The sequence below is a fragment of the Bombina bombina genome, chromosome 8 (assembly GCF_027579735.1).
Source record: "Bombina bombina isolate aBomBom1 chromosome 8, aBomBom1.pri, whole genome shotgun sequence".
NCBI lineage: Eukaryota > Metazoa > Chordata > Amphibia > Anura > Bombinatoridae > Bombina > Bombina bombina.
In genome coordinates, this window is record NC_069506.1 from 223,693,002 (window position 1) to 223,712,840 (window position 19,839).

Sequence of the window (19,839 nt, forward strand, 5' to 3'; positions counted from 1 at the left end):
TGACTTCAATCGGATGGAAAACTTCTTCAGCGCCCCTTGGATGATGACTTCTGCTGCTCCGGATCTCCTCTTTGGTTCCATCGGTTGTAGGCTGGCTGAAGACGGCTCAAGGTAGGATGATCTTCAGGGGGGTAGTGTTAGGTTTATTTAAGGGGGGTTTGGGTTAAATTAGGGGTATGCGGGTGGTGGGTTTTAATGTTGGGGGGGGTTGTATTTTTTTTTTACAGGCAAAAGAGCTGAATTATTTGGGGCATGCCCCGCAAAAGGCCCTTTTTAAGGGCTGGTAAGGTAATAGAGCTGGTAACTTTTTAATGTAGAATAGGGTAGGGAATTTTTTTATTTTGGGGGGCTTTGTTATTTTATTAGGGGGCTTAGATTAGGTGTAAGTAGCTTAAAATTGTTGTAATATTTTTGAAATGTTTGTAACTTATTTTTTTTATTTTTGTAACTTAGCTTTTTTATTTTTTGTACTTTAGTTAGTTTATTTAATTGAATTTAATTGTAGTTATTTGTAGCTAATTTATTTAATTAATTTAATGATAGTGTAGTGTTAGGTTTAATTGTAACTTAGGTTAGGATTTATTTTACAGGTAATTTTGTATTTCTTTTAGCTAGGTAGTTATTAAATAGTTAATAACTATTTAATAACTATTCTAACTAGCTAAAATAAATACAAAGTTACCTGTAAAATAAATATAAATCCTAAAATAGCTACAATGTAATTATTAATTACATTGTAGCTATCTTAGGGTTTATTTTACAGGTAAGTATTTAGTTTTAAATAGGAATAATTTATTAAAGTATAGTGTAGTGTTAGGTGTTATTGTAACTTAGGTTAGTTTTTATTTACAGGTAAATTTTTCTTTATTTTAACTAGGTAGCTATTAAATAGTTATTAACTATTTAATAGCTATTGTACCTAGTTAAAATAAATTGAAAGTTGCCTGTAAAATAAAAATAAATCCTAAGATAGCTACAATATAATTATTATTTATATTGTAGCTATATTAGGGTTTATTTTAAAGGTAAGTATTTAGTTTTAAATATGATTAATTTAGTTAATAAGAGAAATATTATTTAGATTTATTTAATTAATATTTAAGTTAGGGGGTGTTAGTTATAGTGTTAGACTTATGTTTAGGGGTTAATAATTTTATTACAGTGGCGGCGGTGCAGGGGGGGACAGGATAGGGGTTAATAAATTTATTATAGGTGGCGACGGTGTAGGGGGGGCAGATTAGGGGTTAATACGTTTAAGATAGGTTGCGTCGGGGTCCAGGAGCGGCAGTTTAGGGGTTAAACTATTTATTTAGTTGCGGCGAGGTCCGGGATCCGCAGGATAGGGGTTAATAAATTTATTATAGGTGGCGGCGGTATAGGGGTTACTAGGTATAATGTAGGTGGCGGCGGGGTCCGGGAGCGGCGGTTTAGGGGTTAATACATTTATAAGAGTAGCAGCGGGGTCTAGGAGCGGCGGTTTAGGGGTTAATAACTTTATTTAGTTGCAGGGGGCTCCGGGGGCGCCGGTATAGGGGGTAGAACAGTATAGTTAGTGTGGGTACATAGTGACAGCTTGTCAATAAAGCTGTCAAAAAGCAGAAGAGCAGCGAGATTGGATGAGTGATAACTCTCACAGTCCGCTGCTCATTGCCCCGTACTTGGTGCGCGGCTTTTTGACAGATTTTTTGATAACTTAGGCAAAATTTTTCAGGTCCGCGGCGGCGATGGTAGGCGAGCTTAGGCGGGCGTATTGGGCCGACGAAGGCAGGTAAAGTAGACACATTGATAACTAAAGGCCAATATGTCCACAATAGACTTGCAGGATGCATACCTTCATATTCCGATTCATACAGAACATTATCAGTTCCTGAGATTCTCTTTTCTAGACAAGCATTACCAATTTGTTGCTCTTGGGGTAAAAAAACAGGTGCGGGGAGCTGTGTGTATTTCAATACATATATATGTGTGTAATCGTGACCTATAGATGAGCTTCTTGTGTTAATTTTTGATTTTTCTGCAATATATATTGCACTAAGAAATGGGTGAACAAATAGGTGAAAAATAATGGAGGTATGACTACAAGAGGTTAAAAAACAGAATATTTAATTGTTGCAATAAAAAACACAATATTTGACTGGATTATAAGTTCTGACTTGATTAAGTTAGTGGTAAAGAGCTCTATTACCTTGAGGAAAATAGTATAGTTAAAATTTCTTAAAGTTAAAATTACATTACATTCATACTATAGTATTCAAGGCTCAGGCCGAAACGCGTAGATTTGCCCCTAAGTGTGCACCCCAACAACTCAAGTCTGCATCTAAGACTACCCAGGACTGAATAAGAAAAACCCGCTACACGTGACTGCTATACACTGAGCACCACAAGATTTGAAGCGGACACTCACCATACCTGAAGCTCCAGCAAACCTTGAAACAGGTAAACAGCTCCAGCAACTGTCAAGAAAATTTCTTTGTAATTACCAGTTGATCTGAAACTCCTGCAAACCACTTTAAGGTAAACAGTTTCACTATAGATCAACTACCAGCAACTGAAACTCCAGAAAACCCTGGGAGGGTATATAGTTTCAGCAACAACAGACGCCTACAAAAAGAATTGTTTAAACGGTTCTAAACAACAATACAGAGAACACCCCACGCAACTAGACAACTAGAAACTCCAGCAAACCAATACAAGGTAAACAGTTTCTATAACCAAGTTATACCAACAACTGAAACTCCTGCAAACCAAGTTTAGGTAAACAGTTTCAGCATCTTTACCATCAAGTATTTGTTATCCTCATCTACAATCTTGATCTACAAGTTTTAAAGAATTTTAGTCAAAATCACAGCGGAATATATTATCTTATTCACATAAAGGCTTGTCTGTTCCAACCAATCAGACACCTTGGAAAAATTTTCATGCAAACTGTGAGTAATTACTTTTCCACTTAAAGTCACATCAAAAGCTACAATCTTGATCTACAAGTTTTAAAGAATTTTAGTCAAAATCACAGCGGAATATATTATCTTATTCACATAAAGGCTTGTCTGTTCCAACCAATCAGACACCTTGGAAAAATTTTCATGCAAACTGTGAGTAATTACTTTTCCACTTAAAGTCACATCAAAAGCTACAATCTTGATCTACAAGTTTTAAAGAATTTTAGTCAAAATCACAGCGAAATATATTATCTTATTCACATAAAGGCTTGTCTGTTCCAACCAATCAGACACCTTGGAAAATTTTTCATGCAAACTGTGAGTAATTACTTTTCCACTTCAAGTCACATCAAAAGATACATGCAAATCATCAGATGAACATTTATTTCCACCTTCCACGATAATTATTTTTACCTTTATTTTTGTTCTTATCAAATGCTTTGAATACTATAGTATGAATGTAATGTCATTTTAACTTTAAGAAATTTTAACTATACTATTTTCCTCAAGGTAATAGAGCTCTTTACCACTAACTTAATCAAGTCAGAACTTATAATCCAGTCAAATATTGTGTTTTTTATTGCAACAATTAAATATTCTGTTTTTTAACCTCTTGTAGTCATACCTCCATTATTTTTCACCTATTTGTTCACCCATTTCTTAGTGCAATATATATTGCAGAAAAATCAAAAATTAACACGAGAAGCTCATCTATAGGTCACGATTACACACATATATATGTATTGAAATACACACAGCTCCCTGCACCTGTTTTTTTACCCCATCGATTCCTAACAGTTGTTTGAAGGAACAACTGTATATTAGGGTTGAGCTGTCTCAATCCAATAGGTGCACTCACTCTTAATTGTTTTTCACAATTTGTTGCTCTTCCATTTGGCCCAGCAACAGCTCCAATAATCTTTTCAAAGGTTCTAGGTGCCCTACTCTCTGTAATCAGAGAACAGGGTATTGCGGTGTTTCCTTATTTGGACGATATCTTGGTACTAGCTCAGTCTTTATGTTCTGCAGAATCTCACACGAATCAACTAGTGTTGTTTCTTCGGAAACATGGTTGGAGGATCAATTTACCAAAACGTTTCTTGATTCCTCAGACAAGGGTCACCTTTTTAGGCTTCCAGATAGATTCAGTGTCCATGACTCTGTCTCTAACAGACAAGAGACGTTTAAAATTGGTTGCAGCCTGCCAGCACCTTCAGTCTCAGTCATTCCCTTCAGTGACTATGTGCATGGAAGTTTTAGGTCTCATGACTGCAGCATCGGACGCAATCCCCTTTGCTCGTTTTCACATGAGACCTCTACAGCTTTGTATTCTGAACCAATGGTGCAGGGATTATACAAAGATATCACAATTAATGTCCTTAAATCCCAATGTACGACACTCTCTGATGTGGTGGATAGATCACCATCGTTAAGTTCAAGGGGCTTATTTTGTTTGGCCAACCTGGACTGTGATCACAACAGATGTGAATCTTTCAGGTTGGGGAGCTGTTTGGGGATCTCTGACAGCACAAGGGGTTTGGAAATCTCAAGAGGCGAGATTATCAATAAATATTTTAGAACTCCGTGCAATTCTCAGAGCTCATCAGTTTTGGCCTCTGTTAAAGAGAGAACCGTTCATTTGTTTTCAGACAGACAATATCACAACAGTGGCATATGTCAATCATCAGGGTGGGACTCACAGTCCCCAAGCTATGAAAGAAGTATCTCGGATACTTGCTTGGGCGGAATCCAGCTCCTGTCTAATCTCTGCGGTGCATATCCCAGGTGTAGACAATTGGGAGGCGGATTATCTCAGCCGTCAGACTTTACATCCAGGGGTGGTCTCTCCATCCAGATGTGTTTTCTCAGATTGTTCAGATGTGGGGTCTTCCAGAGATAGATCTCATGGCCTCTCAACTAAACAATAAACTTCCCAGATACCTGTCCAGGTCCAGGGATGTTAAGGTGGAAGCAGTGGATGCGCTGACACTTCCTTGGTGTTATCATCCTGCTTACATTTTCCCGCCTCTAGTTCTCCTTCCAAGAGTGATCTCCAAAATAATCATGGAACAATCGTCTGTACTGCTGGTGGCTCCAGCATGGCCACACAGGTTTTGGTATGCGGATCTGGTTCGGATGTTCAGTTGCCAGCCTTGGCCACTTCCGTTAAGGCCCGTCCTACTGTCTCAAGGTCTGTTTTCCATCAGGATCTCAAATCATTAAATTTGAAGGTATGGAAATAGAACGCTTAGTACTAAGTCATAGAGGTTTCTCTGACTCAGTGATTAATACTATGTTACAAGCTCGTAAATCTGTTCCTAGAAAGATTTATTATAGAGTTTGGAAGACTTACATTTCATGGTGCTCTTCTCATAAATTCTCTTGGCATTCTTTTAGAATTCCTAGAATTCTTCAGTTTCTTCAGTATGGTTTGGATAAGGGTTTGTATGCAAGTTCCTTGAAGGGACAAATCTCTGCTCTTTCTGTTTTATTTCACAGAAAGATTGCTATACTTCCTGATATTCATTGTTTTTTGCAGGCTTTGGTTCGTATCAAGCCTGTCATTAAATCAATCTCTCCTCCTTGGAGTCTTAATTTGGTTTTGAAGGCTTTACAGGCTCCTCCATTTAAGCCTATGCATTCTTTGGACATTAAACTACTTTCTTGGAAAGTGTTGTTCCTTTTAGTTATTTCTTCTGCTAGAAGAGTTTCTGAGCTATCTGCTCTTTCTTGTGAGTCTCCTTTTCTGATCTTTCATCAGGATAAGGCAGTTTTGCAGACTTCTTTTCAATTTTTACCTAAGGTTGTGAATTCTAACAACATTAGTAGAGAAATTGTTGTCCCTTCCTTGTGTCCTAATCCTAAGAATTCTTTGGAAAGATCCTTACATTCTTTGGATGTAGTAAGAGCTTTGAAATATTATGTGGAAGCTACTAAAGATTTCAGGAAGACTTCCAGTCTATTTGTTTTATTTTCTGGTCCTAGGAAAGGTCAGAAGGCTTCTGCTATTTCCTTGGCTTCTTGGTTGAAACTTTTGATTCATCAAGCTTATTTGGAGTCGGGTCAGGCCCCGCCTCAGAGAATTACAGCTCATTCTACTAGATCAGTCTCCACTTTGTGGGCCTTTAAGAATGAAGCTTCACTTGATCAGATATGCAAAGCGGCAGCTTGGTCCTCTTTGCATATATTTACTAAATTCTACCGTTTTGATGTATTTTCTTCTTCAGAAGCAGTTTTTGGTAGAAAAATTCTTCAGGCAGCTGTTTCAGTTTGATTCTTCTGCTTTTGATTTAAGTTTTTTTCTTTCATTTATGAGAATAAACTTATTTTTTTGGGGTTGTGGATTATTTTTTTCAGCGGAAAATGGCTGTTTTTATTTTTATCCCTCCCTCTCTAGTGACTCTTGCGTGGAGTTCCACATCTTGGGTATTGCTATCCCATACGTCACTAGCTCATGGACTCTTGCCAATTACATGAAAGAAAACATAATTTATGTAAGAACTTACCTGATAAATTAATTTCTTTCATATTGGCAAGAGTCCATGAGGCCCACCCTTTTTATGGTGGTTATGATTTTTTTGTATAAAGCACAATTATTTCCAAATTTATTTTGTTGATGCTTTCTACTCCTTTCTTTTTCACCCCACTGCTTGGCTATTCGTTAAACTGAATTGTGAGTGTGGTGATGGGTGTATTTATAGGTATTTTGAGGTTTGGGAAACTTTGCCCCTCCTGGTAGGATTGTATATCTCATACGTCACTAGCTCATGGACTCTTGCCAATATGAAAGAAATGAATTTATCAGGTAAGTTCTTACATAAATTATGTTATATATATATATATATATATATATATATATATATAATATATTTATACACACACATATATAGGGATATCTGTTTATGAATACATAGAACATATTCCTCTATGCAAAGAACATTGGAACGTGATTTTTTTTTATTTTTTATTATTATCTTCAGATTAAAGTAAATAATACAATTATTACGCAATTGTCAGGATACAACTCTGTATTTGATTATTGATTATTATAAAAAAGAGAATAGTCAGGTACACATCTATTATGCAAGAGCACACAAAAAATAAAAAATAAAACGATGATTGGTATCTGTACCTGTTAATCTTTACAAGTTAAACTCCACAAATCTTTGTCTTGAGAAACCTATTCAGCCAGTAATTAATGTGATTCCAGAATTTCTGGATTTTAGGACACACCCAGAAACAATGTATTAAACTAGCATTTCAATATGCTACACCTGGAACATTTCACTATTTCTCTAACATCCCATCTAGCCAAATCTAACGGTGATAAATAGGCTCTGTGCAATATTCATATGTGTGATTGTTGCCACCCATTGGAATTAGTAGTTCTCTGTACTAACTTAGTACTTTCAGCAATGTAAGTTACGGTAATCTCCCTAAAATATTTTAACCATTTCTGATATATTTCACTTAAATATTCCTGTGCAGATTCTTGTAACACTAAGTTACACCAAATGGATACCCCACTGATCCCTGCTTGCATTAGCTGAAGTCCTGAGTCGATCACCCCCAGTACGAGTCCTGACCATATTTCTTTACTAAAGTCTCATAACAGTGCCTGATTTGAAGATATGCACAATATTTCTTTGAGGATAGCGAATAGTCCTGGGTGAGAGCATTAAAAGTTTTTCTTAGTTCTGTATCTTTGACTTGTAATATCAAAGACAAGCCTTTTTGTTTCCATTTTTTAAAGATATCTGAAGATATTCCCAGAGGGAAATCTGGATTCTCACAGATAGTTGAATATTGTGACAGTCTATTATTAATTAACACTAACCCCTTGAAGATCACCCTACCTTGAGCCGTCTTCACCCAGCCGGGCACAAGTGGTCCTCCAGAGGGGCAGAAGTCTTCATCCGATCTGGGCAGAAGAGGACCTCCAGATGGGCAGAAGGCTTCATCCAGGCGGCATCTTCTATCTTCATCCATCCGGAGCGGAGCGGGTCCATCTTGAAGCCAGCCGACGTGGAGCATCCTCTTCTTCCGACGACTCCCAACGAATGAAGGTTCCTTTAAATGACGTCATCCAAGATGGCGTCCCTTGAATTCTGATTGGCTGATAGGATTCTATCAGCCAATCGGAATTAAGATAGGAAAAATCCTATTGTCATATTGGTCTGTTTTGCGCCAATCAGCCAATAGGATTGGCTCAAGGTAGGGTGATCTTCAAGGGGTTAGTGTTAGGTTTTATTAAGGGGGGATTGGGTGGGTTTTAGAGTAGGGTTGGATGTGTGGGTGTTGGGTTTTAATGTTGGGGGGTATTGTATTTTTTTTTACAGGTAAAAGAGCTGATTATTTTGGGGCAATGCCCCGCAAAAAGCCCTTTTAAAGGCTATTTGTAATTTAGTATAGGGTAGGGAATTTTATTATTTTAGGGGGCTTTTTTATTTTATTAGGGGGATTAGATTATGTGTAATTAGTAAAAAAAAAATTGTTTTTTTATTTTCTGTAATTTATTGGGGGGGTTTTTGTACTTTAGTTTATTTAATTTAAGTAATTAATTTAATGATAGTTTAGTGTTAAGTGTAATTGTAATTTAGGTTAGGATTTATTTTACAGGTAAATTTGTACTTATTTTTAACTAGGTAGTTATTAAATAGTTAATAACTATTTAATAACTATTGTACCTAGTTAAAATAAATAAATAAGTTGCCTGTAAAATAAAAATAAATCCTAGCTAGCTACAATGTAACTATTAGTTATATTGTAGCTATCTTAGGGTTTATTTTATAGGTAAGTATTTAGTTTTAAATAGGATTCATTTATTTAATTGTAGTAATTTATTTCATTTTATTTAAATTATATTTCAGTTAGGGGGGGTGTTAGACTTAGGTTTAGACTTAGGTTTAAGAGTTAATAAATTTAATATAGTAGCGGCGATGATGGGGGAGGCAGATTAGGGGTTAATGTTAAATGTAGGTAAGTAAATAAAAACTTGTGAAATAAAAATAAACTAAGCTTAAACTATAAATAAACCTAACATTACTATTTTAACAAAATAAAATATACCAAAAAAAACCTAAATTACTAAATTACTAAATCCTAACACTATAAATAAAAAAACAACTAACATTACAAAAAAACCTCTAAAATTAAAAAAAATAAAAAAAAATCTAAGATTACAAAAAAATTATAAGAAAATTAAACCTAATCTAATACCCCTATAAAAACAAAAAAGTCACCCCAAAATAAAAACATCCCCATATCTAACAATAAACTACCAATAGCCCTTAAAAGGGCCCTTTGTAGGACATTGCCCTGAAGAAATCAGAACTTTTACATAAAAATATAAGTACCCCCTAACAGTAACCCCCCATCCAACCAACAACCAAAATAAAAAACCGAACTATAAAAAAAACTAAGCTACCCATTGCCCCTAAAGGGGCATTTGTATGGACATTGCCCTTAAAAGGGCAATCAGCTCTTTTGCTGCCCATAAAAAAAATAAAAAATTTTAAAAAAAATACCCCAAAAACCTAACACTAACCCCAAAAAATGTACTCATCGTTTCTGAAGTCAGGACATCCATCTTCTTCCAGGCAGAGCAAAGTCTTATCTAAGCGGATCAATCTTCATCCATCATGGGGGTATCTTCTATCTTCTTCCCGGTGGTTTGGAGTGGTCATGCGATCATCCACTGTACACTGAAGTTTTAATGCAAGGTACCCATTTTATATTGGGATACCTTGCATTCCTATTGGTTAGTTGGTTTATTTAGTGTTGGGCGGCGGTTTAAGGGTTAATGGTTTTATGTAGGGTCAGCGAATTTGGGGGGAGGCGGTTTAGGGGTTAATCATTTTAATTAGTCTCGGCGATGTCGGGGTGGCGGTTTAGGAGTTAATAATTTTAATTAGTGTCGGCGATGTCAGGGGCGGTGGATTAGGGGTATTTAGACTAGGGGTTTATGTTAGGGTGTTAGATTTATACATAACTTTCTTATCTCCATAGACATCAATGGGATTGCGTTATAGTGATCTTCATTCCACAATCGCAGGTGATGGTTTTTTTCTAACACTTTTTCTCCATTGATATCTAAGGAGGAAAATGTGCACAAGCACGTCAAGTCAGGACTTGGCTTTTGTGTGGTATGGAGCTTAATGCACCCTAACGCACAGCACAAGAAGGTTTTTTTTAACTTGTAATGGCAGCGCTATGGAAAGTGCGGTACTACTACATTTTTTTCATTATTTACGCACCAGGTTTAGCGCAAAACTTGTAATTTAGGTGTATGTTAGCAGCCTCTGTAAGAGGCAAGTGATAATAGAAGTCCCGTTTGTGCAGAATGGTTAATCATAAACTTGTAATAAGAGTGTGAGTTAGGGACTACTAGCTACTGGGAGCTTGTAATGCGGGAATACAAGCTGGTTCTGAAATAAGTGCTACCAGAAGTAGAAGACCACCTGTCTGAACTAGTGACTATGTTATGTAATAGTTATCTTAGTATTATTGCTATGGATGCATATTTTGTGTGTTATTTTTTTAATTTCTTTTTATATATACAGTAACTGTTATAAGATAGAACAGCATTTGCTTGGCGATGTAGTTTTATAGAAGTTACAGTTGGCCTTACCTGAACTTCTGAGCTGACTATTGCATACCCCCCAACTGTCCCAATTTTCGCGGGACAGTCCCGATTTTAGGGGTCTGTCCCTCTGTCCCGAGTTGCTAGCCATCTGTCCCGATTTGCCCCAGGCATTTAAAAAAAAAAAAAAAATTTTTTTTTTTTTTTTAAATTCTGTTGGGCCCATACTAAGAAGCAGCTGGCTTTGCTTTCACAGGGTTAGATACCTGTTTCCCTGTGGAAAAGGAATGGTGTGTGGGTTAAGCAGGAGTAAGAAGACTGTATACACTCTGACCATGGGTAATGGTGACCTCTCTAACCTACCTCTGGTAGTGATGATGTCTAACCCCTGGGGATAATACTAGCATGCCTTCAGTTTTATACAATGAGCAGTGCTAATACCAGGGTAACGAACAGTGGCAGCCGCAGACTGACAGCTAATGTGCTTGCCAACCCCAGGACCCCATACAATGAATGTAGTGCGTGTGTCTATCTGTATCCATAACTGTGTGTGTGTATCTGTATGTATAAGTTTATGCTATGTAGTGTGTGTGTGTCTGCATGTATAAGTGTATACTATGTAGTGTCTGTGTATCTGCATGTATAAGTGTATGCTGCCTGTATAAGTGTATGCTATGTAATGTGTGTGTGCATCTGCATGTATAAGTGTATACTATGTAGTGTGTGTGTATCTTCATGTGTAAGTGTATGCTATGTAGTGTGTGTATCTTCATGTGTAAGTGTATGCTATGTAGTGTGTGTATATCTGCATGTATACGTGTATGCTATGTAGTGTGTGTGTATATGCATGTATAAGTGTATGCTATGTAGTGTGTGTGTATCTGCATGTGTAAGTGTATGCTATGTAGTGTGTATGTATCTGCATGTATAATTGTATGCTATGTAGTGTGTGTGTATCTGCATGTGTAAGTGTATGCTATGTAGTGTGCATTTTTGTTGACTTTAAAGGCCAGAATCTAGAATATTAATGGGGAATGCAGAGAGCAGTTTTAAAGAATTTATTATTAAATGTCCAATTAAGATAAAAATATTTAGCAATGTCTTTGCAAAGGATAATTAAATACATAGCTCACATAACCACACCAGTGGTTTGAGCTTGTGTTTGATTTGTTGCCTAAGTGTATTAAAATATATGACTTTATTTAGAATTTTATTTATATTACTTTGGTCTTATGATTTTTTAAGCCCCGCCCACCACATTTAAATTTTTTGCCGCGGGGGGGGGGGGGGGGGTGTGAGTGTCCCCCTTTTGAATTTTGAAATGTTGGGAGATATGCTATTGTAGCTGTTATGCATGTGTCTTTGTGGGATCTAGAAGCATAATAAAGATTCAAATTGGTATTAGACTTGTACAAAATCTATTGACAAAGCACCACCTGTGCCACTCCTGCCCCAGCTACTGGTAGATTCAGTACAGCTTGTCTCAATTCTGCACTATCTGTGAGTATATCCAGTGCCACCTGCGCTACTGCTATCCCACCTGCAAATGCATCCAGAATCACCTCTGCCAATCCATCACCAGCTGCTGGTGTATTCAATACACCTTGTGCTACCAGCACCACTGCTGCTCCAGCTACCAGTGCATTCAGTTATACAAGAAACAGCCCTTATTATTATTGTTATTATTACTAGCTTTTATTCAGTGTTACTCACAAGAGTCAGATTGTTTTTACTTTTTTAAAATGTTTTCAGTTCTTAAAATAGCTGTTACTTTTTTTTTTGCAGGTTCTTCCGATCTTCAAAAGGGCTGTTTAGATTTGTTTGGCAATTATAGAACTGTTGCCATTCTGTTATTAATAGGGTAGGATAACCGGATATAGAAATTATTTTATATAAAGATGGAGGAAAAATCACACAGGCACTTCTTGCTTCTATGACCTCTATTTATCAAGGTCTGGCGGACCTGATCCGACACTGCGGATCAGGTCCGCCAGACCTCGCTGGCATTCAGCATTGCACCAACAGCTCACAAGAGCTGCTGGTGCAACGCCGCCCCCTGCAGACTCGCCGCCAGCGGCCGCCAGCAGGGGAATGTCAATCAACCCGATCGTACTCGATCGGGTTGATTTCCGGCGATGTCTGTCTGCCTGCTCAGAGCAGGCAGACAGGTTATGGAGCAGCGGTCTTTGTGACCGCTGCTTCATAACTTGTGTTTCTGGCGAGTCTGAAGACTCGCCAGAAACACGGCCCTTCAAGCTCCGTACGGAGCTTGATAAATATGGGCCTATGTCTTTTATTTATTATACTACACTGCTTCTGCTTCCTCTGTCAGGAGGAAGGAGGAGTTAAGAACATAAAATAAACTTTATTTACACTTCTGTTAACATACAATGTATATAGGCTACAACACTGTAAGAGCACTTTCAGTTTATATCTCAACAAGAACCTAGGGAGACTAGTGGACTGGTGGGTGTTTTGTTTAATGCTCAGTTTATATCTCAACATCCCCACTTGATCTCAAGTGTTTCATTTTGCATGTTTCCCCCTTTTAAACATATTCATACATTACATAACTTACATTCCAAACACATAACTCAAAAACTTTTCTAACTTGAATTTTGTTGCAGGCTTTGTCATAACATCTGCGGTGTTGGGGTGTCCCTCTTTCCAATTTGGAAATGTTGGGAGGTATGGAACCCTGATTGTCTCCAAAGATTTGTATTGGTTCATAATGACACCCTTTATCAATTACTTTGAGTAACTGCATAAGGTACAGACTTTCCTGTGTAGTCGCAGCCATTATCATGTATTCAGCTTCACATGTAGATAAAGCTACTGTGGGCTGTTTCTTTGATTTCCATGCAATCAGTGGACCATTCTTGGTTAGGCTAAAGCAGTATCCAGTCATACTCCTCCTATCATTCACATCAGAGGCCCAAACGGCATCACTATACGCCTCGAGTTTCACTTTTTCACTACATTTTCTGTAGCACAACTCATAGTCAATAGTATGCTTTAAGTACCTCATTATGAACTTAGTCTCCCAAAGTTCATAATTCTTTTCATCTCCATCAAAGCAAAGTCTGCTCCATCGGTTTCCTGCATCCCTCCTGGGCCCATAACCTGTTGCCATTCTGTTATTATTAGGGTAGGATAACCGGATATATAAATTATTTTATATAAAGATGGAGGAAAAATCACAAAGGCACTTCTTGCTTTTATGTCTTTTATTATACTACACTGCTTCTGCTTCCTGTGTCAGGAGGAAGGAGGAGGTAACAACGTAAAATAAACTTTATTTACACTTCTGTTAACATACAATGTATATAGGCTACAACACTGTAAGAGCACTTTCAGATTATATCTCAACAAGAACCTAGGGAGACTAGTGGACTGGTGGGTGTTTTGTTTAATGCTCATATTTTCAAATTGCTGATCATATTTTTGGGGCATCTTCAGCTGTGTATTCTATGCCCAATTTCAGGACCTAAGGAGGTATGGTGGTCTGATGGATGTTATATCAATGTTTATGTTTTGAAATGGCTGTTCCTAAATTTGGGGAATCTTTAGCTGTATAATCCATGTCCAAGAGAGGTGTTGTGTGTTTTGTTCAATGTAAATTTTTTCAAAGAGTTGTTCCCTATTTTTCGACTTCTACAGTTCTTTAAAGTGTAGTTCATATTTATATCATTTATAAGAAAAATGTCAAGGCAAGATCAATCAGGTACCACCTGTAGTAATTTACCACCACATTCCAGATATCCTGTTCTGCCCCGGGTGCAAAGACTGCCCGCCTGCCCTGCTGTCCACTTGTGCTGCTGCTCTTGCAAGTTGTAAAACGTTACTCCATAAACCACAATGTACCACCACTCCTATAGTGCCAGGTCTGCCTGCTGCTGCCCCTCCAAGTTGAAAAACTGTACTCAAACTCCATATTCCACCAGGTACCATGGCCCCTACTTTTCTAGGTGCTAGGACTGGCCACCTGTGCTGCTGATCTTCCATGTTGTACTCCATATATATCCCTATGTGAATTTTTCATAATTATAATAAACCATGTAGGATTGTACCAAAAATAGATTAAATAATTCTGGTAAGTATAACAAATATATTTTACTGGCAGTTTATATAATTGTTATAGTAGTATAACTAATATGCAGTATGGTTACTATATTCTTAGCACAGAGTTTAGTAAATATTCAGTGGCTTTCAGGAAAACACTCTATTATTAAAAGGTGATTGGATTTACCCATTCATAAATATGACATCAGAACTGTACAAAATATGGTAACCAGGAGAGACAGAATAGTGTTATTTTGGTTCCACTATATGAACTTTTCTATACAGGAAAAAGAGAACATGGAGCAGGAAGAGATCTACCAGAAGGTACCAATGTTAGAAGACAAAATTAATGATCTAACAAAGACGAATGAAGAAGCCTCTAGCATTGACTGGATGGCTAAGGGCATAGAGATATTTTCAACTGGTTTTGTTGGCACATTAACAGCAGTTTCAAAATTCTTGAAAACCCTATTTCTTTAGCACAGCTATAATTATGCATTAGTTATTAAGCAACCACGCTTTGATTGTAAACTTTGCGGGCATGAACTTTTTTTTTTAAAGAACAATTAATTAATTTTGAAAACATAAATACTGATGTGATTAAAATATAAATACATTTTAAGTCTGTCTAATGAAATGTATCACAAATGTAATCTATGTCAATAGACAAATTTTGCTGGCTAAGGGCTAGATTTTGAGTGGAGCATTTACCTTAACAAAAGCTCAAATTACAAATTTAAAGTTAATGCAATTGTTCGGTGAGTAAAAACTGGAGTTTAGCCACTGGGTTTTTGTTTTTTTGGGGATATTTATTTTAGGATAGATTTACTATTTTTTTGCAAAAAGAGCTATAATTACTCTAACCAGGGCACAGCCTAACTTTTATGGGTTAATAGTGTAGCAGGATTAGAAGAGTAGTGGTTTAAGGGTAATTAAAGTACAGGGCTTATTGGGTTGGGGGTTAACGTGCACGTATAGGTGTTAGGAATTTTTAACTTTGCTGCCCCATTGAAGTCAGTGGGGCTATTGTGATCTTGCGAACGTGATATCCTGTGGTTAACTTTTTGTGCTTGCCGGGTTTCACTTGAGTGCCAACTTTTTTCTTTCAATTTGTAATACTAGCAGCGCAAAAAGTTAACTACTACCACTCCACTTGTAATCTAGCCTTAAATCAGTATGTAATTGACAGAGGGAAGATTTACACTGCTGTTAGACACATGTTACTTAAAGGGACCTTAAACACTAAATAAATGTTAGGTAAAATGATGCATCTAAAGAAAAGATTAGTCTGAGAATAAAATAAAGATGTCTTTTTTAAAGTTTTATTAACTGTTTAAATAGTGACAAAATAAGTGTAAAGTTTTAGTGTCTGTAAAACAATGGGAGCTGCCATGTTGTAACTTAGGTTACCTTCTCTGCTATGGCCAATAAGAGACAGTTATAAATAGGCCACTAGAATTTACAGCCAATGGCTGTGTGGAATATAACTGTGTTCTGAACTTCCATTTCTAACAGGAACTGAAAAGCTCACAATTTTAGAATGAAATTACAGGAAAATAAATAATTAAAGTAAAATATAAAAATATAAAACAAAATATAGATAATTTGTCAGTGAACTGCAATTTTATCACTAGAGAGAAGGCTTCTAGATAATAAGTAGGGGCGAGATTACATATGTGGCGCAGGCTTCAGCACAACTGCTAAAACCCGCACCGCCAGTAATTTCACCTCTCACATCGGGGAATCACATAAACCCCGCCGGCAGTTCATAAAGTGCTGTAAGTCGGATAAACTAGCGATGTCCAGAAATGTGCATAAATACACATTTTCTGCCGGCGCATAAGAAAAAAATAATAATTTTTGAATCTCCCGTAAAAGTCTAAACCACCTCCCAAAAATAAACTCGACACGTAAAAACCCCTATATCCGTAATCCCCCCACATCGCAACTAATAATAAAAGTATTAACCCCTAAACCGACAACCCCCACAATGCAATATGTCTAATTAAACTATTAACCCCTAATCCGCCATTCACCCACATTGCGATCTACCTAATAAATGTATTAACCCCTAATCCGCCATTCACCACATAGCAATCTACCTAATAAATGTATTAACCCCTAATCTGCCATTCACTTACATCGCAATCTACCTAATAAAAGTAATAACCCCTAAATCCGCCAACCCCAACATCGCAAACTACCTAATAAAAGTATTAACCCCTAAATCCGCCAGACCCTCACATCTCAAAGTAACTAATTAACTTATTAACCCCTAAACCGCCAACCCCCCAAAACGCAAATAACTAAGCCCCCTAACCTAACACCCCTTAAATTAACCCAAAATTACATTAAATACTAAATTACAATTAAAATAAACAATCCTAACAGTACTTAAAAAAAATAAGATTAAATTAATCTAAAATTACAATAAATAAAAAAGTCTAACATTACAGAAAATAATAAACCAAATTATCAAAAACAAAAAAATAAATAAAACTAATCCCTATGAAAATAAAAAAGCCCCCCAAAATAAACCCCCCCCCTACTCTAATACTAAACTACCAATAGCCCTTAAAAGGGCTTTTTGTAGGGCATTGCCCTAAGTTAAACAGCTTTAACCCCCACCCACCAACCCCCCAATAAAAAACTTACACTAAATAACCCAAGCTACCCATTGCCCCTAAAAGGGCATTTGTATGAGCATTCAGCTCTTTTATCACCTAATTAAATCCCTAATGATTTTTTTGTAGGACTTGACCCCTGAAATCAGCCAATAGGATGAGAGCTACTGAAATCCTATTGGCTGTTTATTTTCAGCGTAAGGCTTGCTGCGCCTGTTTATGGGTGGCGAGGTGAAAATGGAGTAAAATTTCTCTTGCGCTGAATAGGTGATACCAACTTGCAATGCGATTCTATGTTAGCTTATTGGAGTAAAATTAGCGGGCGATGGGCGAAATATATGCGCTGTATTTATATGCGGCGCCGTACATGTGATAGAAAAACCGGACTAAACACCGGTGTCGCCGGCTTTTGCGGGCAATGCCGCATATGTAATCTTGCCCCTCATCTCTAGCTCTAGACCACACACATAAAATAACGTTATCCCCCTTTTTCAAACCACTTTTGCAATCTCTTTCCACCATAGCCTAATTTAGGATAAAAGGTCTCCTACCTTAAAACATCTAATTTTATACCAATATATTCTCACAATTCCTCATTAATTTTGTACTATTAAACAGCACATGTTCAGAGTTCTCACATTGCAATGAGCTGGTGGAAATATAATCCCTCAACATTGTATTTAGTACATACATTTATACTTACAGTGCATCAAATTAAAATATTTTGTTTTTAAAAAGCTCAACAGTATTTCTTTAAAATTCCCTAGATGCCCTAATACAGTAAGTTTATTTTACTTGTTTTAAAGCATATTTTATCATTTGAGGCATGTTATATGACAAATATAAAGCAGTTCATTTTTACACTCTCTTACTGCAGATTTGTAAAACAGACTGTTTTCCTTATAATAAAATAATACTCCATAATTTGTTCTTATTTATAAGCCTTACCTTTATAGGTACAGTCTCTGACCTTTCTGTATCGCTCTGTTCCTTTAGTTGATTTTATAGTCACTTTTGTTTCAGTTTACAGTTATTCACTGTTACTCAAAATGAAACTGGAAGCAGCATTGCTAGTTTTTTTTTTTCTTGTAGTAAGTTATGATAGTGGAAGGCCCTCTAGTGGGGCTGGAACAACATTAAAGGGACAGTCTAGTATAAATTAAACTTTCATTATTCAGAGAGGACTTTTAATTTGAATCAACTTTCCAATTTACTTTTATCATCAAATGTGCTTTTTTCTCTTGGTATTCTTAGTTTAAACTAAACATAGGTAGGCTCATATGCTAATTTCTAAGCCTTTGAGAGCTACCTCTTATCACAGGCTTTTTAAATCTCTTTTCAACACAAAGAGACAGAAAGTATACGTGGGCCATATAGATAACACTGTGTTCAGGCACAGGGGGTTATTTAAGATTTAGCACAAAACAATGCTAAATTTAAGACAATAGATAATAAACAGTCACAGTCATGTGATCAGGGGGCTGGAAGAAGGTTCCTAGATACAAGGTAATCACAGAGGTAAAACAAATATTAACCCCTTAATGACAAGTGACGTACCAGGTACGTCCTGCAAAAACTTGCAGTTAGTGACAATGGACGTACCTGGTACGTCACTTGTCTAAGAGAGTGCTGGAAGCGATCGCAATCGCTTCCAGCAGCTCTCAGGGTATTGCAGTGATGCCTCGATATTGAGGCATCCTGCAATACCCTTTAGAAAGCATCCGATGCAGAGAGAGCCACTCTGTGGCCCTCTCTGCACCGGTAGCGATGCGGCCGGTTCGTTGGTGGGTGGGAGCGCAACAGGGAGGCGGGTGGGCGGCCCATCGCTACCCGGCATCCGGCTCCTGTTAGTGCAATGTGCACGCCGGGTGCCGGGAGCGTGCGGAGGCGCGCATGCGCGTGCGCGCGCGCGCGGGTGCGCGTGCGCGCGCGCGATTACCTACCCACACTGACACCAATGAGTGGGAAGAGGGGGGAAAAATTAAATATATATCGGATCTGGGAGGGGGAGGGGGTTGGGGTATTGTGGGGGGCTGCTACACTACAGAAAAAATTAAAATGGTATTAAAAGATAATAAAAAAAACACTTTTTTGGGGGGCAAATTGGGTACTGGCAGACAGCTGCCAGTACCCAAGATGGCGGCAATTAGGTAGGGGAGAGGGTTAGAGAGCTGGGGGGGGGATCATGGAGGTTGGGGCTAAGGCAGGAGTCCATCACAGCTAAAACATTTTTTTTTTTTTTATTAAAAAAAAGAAAAACTCCTTTTATTTAGTACTGGCAGACTTTCTGCCAGTACTTAAGATGGCGGGGACAATTGTGGGGTGGGGGAGGGAAGAGAACTGTTTGGGAGGGATCAGGGGGTGGGATGTGTCAGGTGGGAGGCTGATCTCTACCCTAAAGCTAAAATTAACCCTGCAAGCTCCCTACAAGCTACCTAATTTAACCCCTTAACTGCTGGGCATAATTTACGTGTGGTGCGCAGCAGCATTTAGCGGCCTTCTACTTACCAAAAAGCAACCCCAAAGCCATATAAGTCTGCTATTTCTGAACAAAGGGGATCCCAAAGAAGCATTTACAACCATTTGTGCCTTAATTGCAGAAGCTGTTTGTAAATAATTTCAGTGAGAAACC

At 37.5% G+C, this 19,839-nt stretch overlaps 1 protein-coding gene across 1 annotated transcript in view; it reads right to left on the minus strand.

Moving 5' to 3' along the window:
- LOC128638947 (guanylate-binding protein 1) overlaps positions 1–18,251 on the minus strand; it is a 159,405-nt gene extending 141,154 nt beyond the window's left edge. The window contains exon 1 of the mRNA XM_053691080.1: positions 18,156–18,251. The gene's annotated coding sequence lies outside the window, so the exon portion shown is untranslated. The remainder of the gene's footprint in view (positions 1–18,155) is intronic.
- Between the last annotated feature and the right edge of the window lie 1,588 nt (positions 18,252–19,839).